A 12,247-nucleotide genomic window follows, 5' to 3' on the forward strand; every position below is an offset into this window, starting at 1 on the left:
AATGCTTGTCAGTAATGTGAATTAAGAAACTCTCAACAGGCTTTTAAACTTTTGATTCTTTCACTGATTAATGGGTGAGCAATCCTGTCATCCTAAGGTCATCTGCCGTGTTTGTACCTCAGTGGTAAACATGCTCCAGTGACAGTGAGCATTTTTTCTGATCTTGTTCATACTTTTACGTCAGCTGGGTCTTAAATTTGATCTGCAGGTTCACATCAAAAGTCTCTGGAGAGGTTTAAAAGGAGCACTTAAAGATCACGTTCTACTACTTATGTTTAGCTCGCTGAGTCATCGGATTTGAGCAAGCACAAGGTGAAGGGGCAAATCATATTTCACTTATTGGTAACCCCTGACTTTGCTACATGGCCAGTTGGGACAAGCAAAGGTTAAAGGGAATGGAAACAATCTGGATGAGTGGGAGCACGTGAGGTTTGACAAAATGCACTCCCTAAATTTCAGCAAAATCTCTAAGAGAACATGGCTGTGTATTTCCGGAGACAAATTATGAACAATCGAGGCAAAATAAAGGTAATTTCAGATCTCTATGTTTTAGTGGATAAAAAGTCACTTTGGAGAAATTGGTGAAATGGTTTATAGTATTTCAAGGGTGCAAAAATACTTCAACATTCACTTCATACTTTTACTATAGCCATGAATGCAGTATTTTAAGAAGTGTTGCATAAAGTACACTATTCATGAACATGATTAAATTATAAATCCCCTGCTTGAGTATGACTGTAGTGAAAGTACTTTTTATAGCATTTTTTATTTGAGTACAAATGCATGTGCTTTTTAAATGTACTTGTGCCTCTAAAGTAAAAGTATTGATCTACTGCATGATAACTGTATTTAAATAATTTATGCAATTCAATGTTTCAATGATTCAGTTTCCCAAATTATAAATACTTGCATGTGCTTTTTGAACATTTCATTCCACATTTAGGAATAATTTGCTGTTATAATAACCTCTTTATAAAACAAGTTTTGGAGTGTGCTTGTGGAGATTTGTGTGAGATTCAGCCACAAGGGTGCTAGTAAACTTAGGTAATGATGTAGGTGAGGTGAGGAGGCCTGGGGTTTTGTAAGCATTTCAATTCACACCAACAAGTTTAATAGGTTTGAGGACAGAGCTCTACAATGGACCACTCAATATCTTCCACTCCTATCCATGTAAACCATATCTTCATGGTGCTGGCTTATATGTGACAGGATCTTTGTCATCCTGGATCATTGTCATCCTGATTTGGAACTCCTATTTCAAGTGAGAGGAATGTTTTATGCTACCACATCCAAAGATGTCCTATACAATTGCGTGCCTCCAACTTTGTGGTAACCAATCAGAAGGAAACATTCCCATTGGGCCTGGAATTTTATAATCCCATAACTGGTGAATTCTTAAATCTGATTGTCCAGATTGGTGTCAATCTTCTTTCATATATGTTCCATAACAGTGAACACAAAAAACAAAAAGTACAAAAAATATTCTTCCATAAACAAACATAATTGTTGTGAGCATTCAGACACTTCAGATGATGCTTTTATCGGCGTTGCTGATTATTTTTCTAGAATAACAAAGTTGCATGTTAACAGTAAAGCGAAAGAAAAACTAAAACTGGGTCTCAGTCATGTCTTTTCTTCCAGCATCCATCACTAAAACACCAAATGTTACTTCCCTACCCTAGACTCTGAAATGGAACATAATAAATGTATTATATTCCATACTTAACACTGTTCCAGCTACTGTATAGAGAATGATCTGAGTTCCTTAGAATTCCAATGTGTGTGTTTTATTAAGAAAGTCATACTGGAAGAGAATATTGTGCTTTGTGAGACATTATACAGTAGATATCAAATATTTTAATTCACCCCTAACCTTATCTACTCATGTCAAACCAAGATCTTTTTTTAACACAAAAGCTGGTCCATTTGTAAATTTCCTGCAAATTCATTTACATTTAATGCTGTGGTACATCTTCATAACATTGTATCGCTTTACATTATAGCAGCTATAAACTGTGAAGTAGCCTTTCCTCTTGTCTCTCTTGGAGCAAATAAAAGAAATGAACACATGTTACTATAAAAACAACAAAAGCAAACTTCTCAGTCCTGCTGATAAGTGTATTCTACAGGAGCACACTGGAGTCTCGTTATATAAATTGTTCCATCTCTTTATGGATATATTTGCTTTATCTATCATAATTTGTGTTGTTTAATGCAAAATAATTGTAATTATTTTATTAAGGAAATTTTATGGAAAGCTACTATAGAAATGATAACAATGAAATTAGAGTATTAGTAAAATATTCAACTATTTTCTCTATTACAGCTATAGAGGTTCAGTAAAATTGTAATGTGTGTGTTTTATCAAGAAGGTCTAACTGGAAAAGGCCAGTTTTCGGTGTTTGATATCTCTTTGCAATGGTTATTACTTATAAACAACAGATTTGGTATGATGAAGAACCAGAATCCCTCAGATCCCCCAAAACAACTCACTATCTTGAATACATTTCCAGTTAGACATAATTATTAGAGCAATATGGTGGTTTCTGACACATTATGGGTATTACAGCATTTAATCACCACTCTGTTTCCATGTGGCAAAACAAAGACTGATTTCAGATTTGCATTAATAACCTCTTATGACTGTCTGTTTAAAACTTTGTTCGACTTTTTCCCTCCAAAGCGTGCATACAAATACTACTTTGTCATTTGTTCTGTACGTACTGGTACTTTTGCATTTCCAGACAGTATCTCTGGATGGATCTGTACTACATACATCCTGTTAAACTTAATAACAATATAAAGGAAAGTGAGACACGTTATCACAGTATCTATTATGTATTAGGAAGACTTTTATGTGTCATAATTGTGACTTTAAATTGAAGGTCTACTGTATATACAGCACAATTCAGTGTGTAATACAACATATAGAGACTAATTTATGAATTTCTATTTTATTCCTTAAAGCAGCTCCAGGACAATGTCCAATGTTAAAAGCACAACGCAAAGAAAATTTAATTTAATGTAAGATACACTTGACAGTTAAAACTAGTCTGTACATTCCATTCACCCTGTTCTGCTCATATTTTTTTACACCCCTGGCATCAAACAAACCTGAACTTCACCTCTGGAACCACTTTCCAAATATAGCTTTCTCTCCTAGACTCTATCAGACGTGCATGTAAATGAAAATGTGGTGAGAGTACATCCATGGAGTAGCTCCCACTTCCCACTGGCATTTTCCTTCCCACCCTCATCCCACATCTCTCATGGTTTCCTGTTTGACTAAAATGTTTTTGAGATGGCTATTCCTGATGAAGAATTGTGGTTATGATGAACCAGTCAACTTTTTCCCCAGAGATAATCTAATAATCTAGGAACTACTCTGCCTAAATACCACATCCTTGTCAAGTTCTCAAATCTGGTCCTTCAGAACAGGATTTGTTTACAGCAACTGTAACAGTAGTTACTCTTTTGAATACATGATCATTTCTATAATAAGACCTACATGGGGTGGTTGATCTTCATAATATGAATTTATTAAACAAATTTTAAGTTGTGCCGTTATTTAGTTAAAGATAACACACATAATCATTGATATGGTAAATTTTTATATTAGGAGATGTTTCTCAAGGTGAGAATAGAAATAAAGATTTGCCAAAATGAAAGGTGTCTTTATGTATTTAATCAATGAAAGAACTGTACAGATTAAGTAAATTACAGAGAAAAGCATTTTTTTTATCAGTTAAATAGTTTGGGGGTCTGCCCTGCATTAGTTTTTTTTTTTGTTGTTGTTGTTTGTTTGTTATTTAACACCTCAAATGAATCTCAGGAACAAATTTCCATATAAGGAGGTATTTCCTCCTTTTAGACATACATTTATTTGCATTTACACATACAGTATTTCATAGACGTCCAGAGTGAAGTACAAAAGTGCTTTAAGTCTCCATCAATGAATACATTAACACTGGTTCACTAGGTCACAGATTTAGGATACCATCAGCCTAAAACGTTATTGGAAGGAATTCTAGTTAGTTATAGTTATTAGTTTATCCATGGTGGTTTCTAGCCTGGCGGTCTATTTCCCCACCATGGCTCTGCACTCCCACCACAATGCTCCACCCCCACGCTATACAAATCATTCACAACCTTCCATTAAAAAAGGTTAAACACCTTTAATATTCATTACAAAACTGCCCAAATTAATTTATGTAAACATACAGTATACTGTTAATTAAACTCCAGCAGAAAACAAGTAAGAAAAAAATGGGTGAGAGCGAGAGTGGCAGTGGGGGTGCTTGCTGCTCCCCCTAACCACTAGGGTTGGCACCCTAGGCACCCACCTAGTATGTCTAAAAAGTTTATACATTGAATTGCGATGGCTTGTTTAGTGGGACATCCCTAGAATTGAAAGGTAACGATACTTTATACTTGTTACATGTACTTCAAAGCACGGTGAAATTCTTTCTTTGCATGTCCCAGTGATTCTAGGAACCTGGGGTCGGAGTGCAGGATCAGCCATGATACAGCGACCCTGGATTCAAGAAGGTTAAGGGTCTTGCTCAAGGGCCCATGAAAGGTGGGTTAGGGATAGTAGGGCTTAAACCCATGACATTACAATTAGTAACACAGAACTTTAACCACTTAGGAAGGCTAACAATTTATAGAAGATGACTCCAGTACAGGATAGCTGAGTTTGTAAATACAATCTATCTGTGTTTTCTTTTTTATTTGCTCAAAGAGAAACAATAAAAGACTCGTGAGGATAAATTATAGCTGCTATAATGTAAGAAATACGAGGTTTAACAAGTTTAAATATAACTTACAATCCATTAAATATACAAGGAAGTCAGTTTCGCTTGCTAATATCGACTCTGTGCTGTCAAATTATCATTAAATGTTTTACTATAACAGCACATGTATGAATGTTTAATTTTTTTACTTCCACCAACAGCATTGACTGTCACTTCCATTCTAAATTTGTTACAGTGTCATTCTGTGAAACGACCTTCTCTTCCCTAATGGATTTTCTATTAGGTAACGGATCATAACACTTGCGATATGACATGATAAAAACCAGCCCAAGTGAACATATCACTTTTCCAGCTTCATGATAAAATAAGATTGTCTCTTTGAAGATGGCCCTAAATAACATCTCCACACAGAGAGGCTAGGCTTCCAGTGTCCTGACAATATTTAGGCAACCTTGATAGCTGTCTAATGGTGCAGATAGTAAATTTTATTATGGTTTATTCTGCTCGCAAACCACTAACATGTCTCATTAGTCTCAGTGAAAGATTACTACAAGTCATGTTTTGGGAATACCCAGAAAGTTTTTTTAGTTCAACTACATATGCCTAGATGGCATGAAGTGGAGTTCTTGTTCAGTGGGAAATGTCTGTTTTTTTGAGTGAGACATTTTTGGGGCGATTGCTCTGGGAGGGAAACGTTCCTCACGTTATAATGCATTTGGGATGAATGTGTTATCCAAATACGGACAAAAGACTGGATAATTGCTTGGATTTAAAATAGAACCACAGCATCAAAGCACATTATTAAAAAAATTCACTTACTAAAAAAATAGAAGTTCACAAAATAACTCAACAGCTAGTGTTATGAAAATAAGTGCTTTGAATACATGTTGTATGCCCGTATTAAGAGCGATTTACATTTTTTTATTATATACAACTGAGCTGTTGAGGGATAAGGGCCCAGAAGCAAAAGCTTGGTGGTGCTGGGATTTGAACTCACAACCTTCTGTTCAGAAGTCAAACATCTTAAACACTGAGCTAAATCATCCCCCAAAATATCTTTATAAGTATAAATAATTATAGCAATTCTTTTTTCAGTACACTCTGATCGAATTATGTATACTGTAAAACTATACAAATTTGGCAGCAGGTCCTTATCGGAAAATAAATGACAGGACTATGCTTCCCATCAGCCACTGCTCCATGTCAATGGACCGCTGCACCTGGTTCACATTTAGGGGAGATTAGCACATGTAATGTATATAAGTCTCACCTCACACCTCATAGCTTGCTTCATGTTTGTCACTTTCAATCAATTGTCTTTTACAACCCTCGTCCCCATGTCCAGGTTATGGTTCCTTTGTAACTTTGTGTTTGTGTCTACACTGATATGGATGCATTTGTATTAATAAATTATGTTTTGTCATCTAACACTTTGTGTCCACGCTATGGTTTTCAATCGTTTCCCAAAAATTGCTCATCCACCCAGAAACATCTGAAAATGCTTATGTCCCTGTACTGCGAATGAGTAAAAGGTAAGACGCCTCCACCTGCATCATTTCCACGCTGTGTTTATTTACTTTCCGATCCTTTGAAACTTTGTGGCAATGTCAAGGACGGGCACTGTCACATGACTAAAAAATGCATCATCGTTTTGTTGAAAACTCCGATGTGAAAAAAAAATTCGTTTTTCTAATGTATCCATTTTAAAGAGCGTTTTCAAAAAGCTTTTTTTGTTGTTTGTTTTTTTAAGAAAAAAAAGTGTGAACATGGCTTTATTGTCTTTCAGCCAATCGGTGCAAAGCAGAACAAAATTGCGTTTCTCCAAAAGCTCCAATGTGCAAATATAACACTGAACATTTAAGACGTAAAAAATAGATTTTTCCATTTTTTTTATTGTTCAGAAAAAGATTTTTGTTTTGTCCTAATTATACGTTTTTTTTTTTTATAAAGCCCAGGTAACACATTTATTTTACATTTTTAAGAGTTTTCAATGTCAGTGTTAATTTTTTTAAATGAAGGAGAGCTTATGCTATTAAATCCTTTTGTATGCTACAGGGGTTATGCTGTTTGTTTGTTTGTTTGTTTGTTTGTTTGTTTGTTTGTTTGTTTGTTTGTTTGTTTGTTTGTTTGTTTTGCTTTATTGGTTTAAAAAAAAGAAAAAAGAAAGACTGGTGAGGAAACTACAATTTAAAGTTGTTATAATGTAAGTAATGAAAGCCTTTAACTTGTTATGCTGAGATTCCAAAACATTTAATACAAGTATCCGATTTAAATTAAAGTATTAAATATTTTATAGATAAAATGTATATAATTCAATAAATAATAAAGTTGCAATTGCCAAATACCTTGGTAAAGAAGAATAAGGGTCTGCTATTATTATTAATATTATTATTATTATTATTATTATTATTATTATTATTATTATTATTATTATTATTATTTGTATTATTAATAATATTATTATTATTATTATTATTATTATTATTATTATTATTATTATTATTATTATTAATTTATTTATTTATTTTATTTATTTATTATTTTTTCTTTTATTGCTTGTTTTCCCAAAATAGCAATGGTGGTGTTTTACCACTTCATTATTTCATGATCTACCTGCACCTCATTAAAACACTGATAATGAAGTGATACACACACACACACACACACACACACACACACACACACACACACACACGTGCAGTTGTGTAATGAAAACGTGTTCCATTATCTTGTGATTCAGCGTTACTGTAAGTGCCGGATGTTTGCTCTAACAGTTGAGCGTCTGCACTTTAATAACAAATTAATAATTCAGTGTTGTGATTCTCAGTTATGTGAAAAAACATTGATTAACATACAGTCTAATATAAAAGCATAGGCTTCTATCATAAATATTTGATACAAATCAAATTAAGTAAGTGTGTTTACTTCCTTAATAACCACAAACCTGTCATTTATAGAATGAAACCTCCAATTTTTATTTATATTTAGGATTTATAGAAGCAATATCCGGAGTTGATGATGGGGCTTTAATACATTCTTGACAGTCACTGAAAAAATTCACATTTGGGCACCGCACCTTTGGGGACAATTGCTTCTTAAATTTTTTTATTTTTTTTAGTTTATAACTTACCAATATATGGCATGAGAGATTTCCTCTGAAACCTTATTTTCTCTAAACTGTATATTTTTAATCAAAGTGCAGTTTATATGGATATGTAGATCAAATAGACCTAATCTGTTTCTCATGCACGTTCTCTTAGCACCACTGCTGCTACGTGAATAACGTTTTACAACAATAGGACCGAGGCGTGTCCTCAGAGTGACATAGAATATAGATTAACATGGCAGAGGTAGAGCTGCATCCTCCTGGAGACAGAACAGGAAAAGAACGTCTGGTTATTATTAATCTTTTTATTATTTTTTGTACTACCTGTTTGTGAAAGGGCCACGAGTTAGAAGTCAGAAGGCACTTAAGTAAATTGACGATTTACTGTCTGTCTGAACCAAAGAAATTGAGACCAACTAAATTGTTTGAATTGTACTTTTTCGATTGTATCGTATTGCATTGAATTGCATTGTGTTGAATCGAATCGAAATCGGATATCACGATGTGGGAATCGTATCGCATCACATCGGTAGGTGCTTCATATGTATCTTTAATGTATCCTATAGTTAGCGATGCAGCGAGAAGCAAATCGCATCGGCCTCAGAGGCACATTTTTATTGTATGGTGTCCTGAGATGAACTTTCATCTCACCCAGAATTGTCCAACCACCTTACCAAGCACCTTATACCCTTCAATGTTCATCCTTAGTGGTAGTAGGATAGTCTGCAGATCTGTGGTTCTGATTACTGAAGATGAACGCATGATTGATTGTGTGTCCGGTCTCAAAGGCAGTACAGTGCAGATAGGCTTCATTGAAACAGGTAGACAAATCATAAGACACAATAAAGGGAAAACAGGCTTGGGTTAAGTAATCAACAGAGGTTTTCAAAGACAAAAGCAGTAAAAAAAGAAAAGAGTTCAAAACCAGGTATAGAATTCAAAGGCTTGTACCAAGAGGAAAAGAGAGAGAGGGAGAGTGCATTGTGATTGTGTGTGTACATAATTAATGTGTGTGTTTGTGTGTGTTCAGTACTCAGGTGAACATGAACATCATGGCAGTTGATGTGTGTAATGGGAAATATATTCCAGATCTGCTATGTTGTGATTCTGTACTGTGGTAATTCTGGGAATCAGGGGTCGAATCTCAGCGCTGACACGACACTGCGCTTGTGCTTGTAATCTTTGCTCAGGCCTTTGGAATCAGTGTTATCTAAATTCTAAAATAAATATTGTGTCATTATGCTTGACAAATGCAAAAGTAAAGTTAAGTGTTGTACTGGAATGGGTTTCCCATTATTTTTTATTTTAAAGAGAGGAAAAAAAGAGGAAATGCCGCTGAACTTTATATTATCTTGATGTACACAGGGCTGTGCCGGACATCGCAGTGTTCGGGTTTTTGTCATATGACTGACAGAAACAACACAAGGAAAAGGAATCCATGCCAATAAGTCCAAACATAGTGTGTGCGTGCGTGTGTGTGTGTGTGTGTGTGTGCGTGCGTGCGTGCGTGTGTGTGTGTGTGTGTGTGTGAGGAAGCTCCATTAGTTACACATTTGTTCTTTAAATCTTCTTTATAAATATTGCTTGTAATTATACTTCATAATTATGCTTTATTTCTGGAATCCCAAGAAACTTTTTCATAATTTTTTTTATGCCCATCTAACTGATGCATTATAGTTTTCCCGATGTGCTTTTTATTTTATTTTTTTTTTTTTTGCACACAAATCTGGAATAACTTAAACCAACTTAAACCAACATTTAAAAAGTGTGGATGCAAGTGCAGGCTATTTTGGTTTTTACCTCAGGCAGACAGATTGAACAAAACAGACATGGGTCAGACGTTCTACAAACATGAACTAAGAAAATAAGGGAAAAACAGAAACGGCATACATCAAAACCGTAACTCATACACTGGAAAGAACAAGGATTGATGTCTTGACAAGAATGTTCCCAGGCTCAGGCTGCAGTCACATATCGAGAAATGTCTTCCGAGACCTGCTGTGAATACGGCCAGCAATGAAATATGGCCTTAGACTTCACTCCACACATGCATCAATGAGTCTCAGCTGCCCATGACCCTGTCAGCGGTTCACCATTGTTTCTTCCTTGGACTACTTTTGATAGATGGTTGAAGATGCTAAGATTTTTCTTGGGAGTGACGAGGATGGACAGGATTAGAAAATGAGTTTATTAGAGGGACATCGCATGAAGGACGTTTTGGAGACAAACTGAGAGAGGTGTGATTGAGGTGGTTTGGATGCTGACAACATCCCACAAGAGCTGTAGTTTTTGAGATTCTCTAAACCAGTCATTTAGCCATCACAATTTGCCAAACTTGCTCAAAATAATTTTAATTTTTTCTATTTCTAACACATCAACATTAAGGACAAAATGTTTCTTTGATGCCTAGTATGGCAGCAAGTGAACCTGGATGGGTGGATCCCATCTCAGTGTTATTTAGTTCACCTGTCATAATGTTATAATGTCATGTTGATCTCACCTGTCATAATGTTATAATGTCATGTTGTGCCTGATCAGTAAACAGTACACAGAACGAAATGGGAGCAAATGGAAAGAAAAGTGTTGCAATGAGCCTTTGCATGAACTGCCAGAAAGTCTAGGATTGTTTATGCTGTAAGACTGATTTGTGCATTTAAGTTTGGTGACCTTGAAATTATTAATGACTCTGGTTAAGAGGAAATGATGTCTGGTAAAAGTCCACTAACCTTGAATGTGACCATGACTGTAACTGATGGGAATTGGAGTCTGTTTAGGTTGTACTGAATAATAATTGTTGATAGATATGCAGCTAGTAATGCAATTCAGTAAAAGATTGCTAACTTTAATGCAGGTATTGAACACTTTAATGCTACAGAGCAGAGCCTCACATCTCAAATTATTAAAGCCCCTATATATATATATATATATATATATATATATATATATATATATATATATATATATATATATATATATATATATATATATATATATATATATATATATATATATATAGCTGAACCCAGCCATTAGGGGGGCACAAGCCAGTGTACTCTTAGTGCCGGTCCCAAGCCCGGGTAAATGGGGAGGGTTGCGTTAGGAAGGGCATCCAGCGTAAAACATGTGCCAAATCAAATATGCGGATCACAAATGAGAATTTCATACCGGATCGGTCGAGGCCCGGGTTAACAACGACCGCCACAGGTATCGTTAGCCGACAGGGTACCGGTGGAAATTGGGCTACTGTTGGCCGAAGGAGGAGAAGGAGAGGAGGAAGGCGTCTACAGAGACGGCAGGAAAAGGAGCAGTGTAGGAGAGTAGAGGTTCGGGTTGGTACTTTAAATGTTGGTACTATGACATGTAAAGGGAGAGAGATAGCTGATATGATGGAGAGGAGAAAGGTAGATGTGTTGTGTGTTCAGGAGACCAAGTGGAAAGGGAGTAAGGCCAGGAACATTGGAGGTGGGTTTAAACTGTTTTATCATGGTGTGGATGGGAAGAGAAATGGTGTAGGGGTGATTCTAAAGGAAGCGTACAGTAAGAGTGTAGTGGAGGTGAAGAGAGTTTCTGATAGGGTGATGATCGTGAAGGTGGAAGTTGAAGGGATGATGATAAATGTCATCAGTGCCTATGCTCCACAAGTTGGCTGTGAGATGGAGGAGAAAGAAAGATTCTGGAGTGAATTAGATGAAGTGGTAGATGGTGTACCTAGGAAAGAACGATTGGTGATTGGGGCAGACTTTAATGGGCATGTAGGTGAAGGGAACAGAGGTGATGAGGAGGTGATGGGTAGGTATGGTTTTAAGGAGAGGAATGTGGAAGGGCAGATGGTGGTAGATTTTGCTAAAAGGATGGAAATGGCAGTGGTGAACACGTATTTTAAGAAGAAGGAGAATCATAGGGTGACGTATAAGAGTGGAGGAAGGTGCACACAGGTGGATTATCTTCTGTGTAGGAGATGCAACCTGAAGGAGATTGGAGACTGTAAGGTGTTGGCGGGGGACAGTGTAGCTAGACAGCATCGGATGGTGGTCTGTAGGATGGTTTTGGAGGCGAAGAAGAAGAGGAGGAAAGTAAGGTTTGAAAGAAGAATAAGATGGTGGAAACTGAAGGAGGAAGAGTGTAGTGTGAGGTTCAGGGAAGAGGTCAGACAGGGGCTCGGTGGTGGTGAAGAGGTGCCGGATGATTGGGCAACTACTGCAGGAGTGATGAGGGAGGCAGCTAGAAAAGTACTTGGTGTGACATCTGGAAATAGAAAGCAAGACAAGGAGACGTGGTGGTGGAATGAGGAAGTGCAGGAGAGCATTAGGGGGAAGAGGTTGGCAAAACAGAAGTGGGATCGACAGAGTGATGAGAAAAGTAGGCAGGAGTACAAGGAGATGCGGCA

Source organism: Silurus aristotelis (genome assembly GCF_946808225.1).
Source record: "Silurus aristotelis genome assembly, chromosome: 1".
NCBI lineage: Eukaryota > Metazoa > Chordata > Actinopteri > Siluriformes > Siluridae > Silurus > Silurus aristotelis.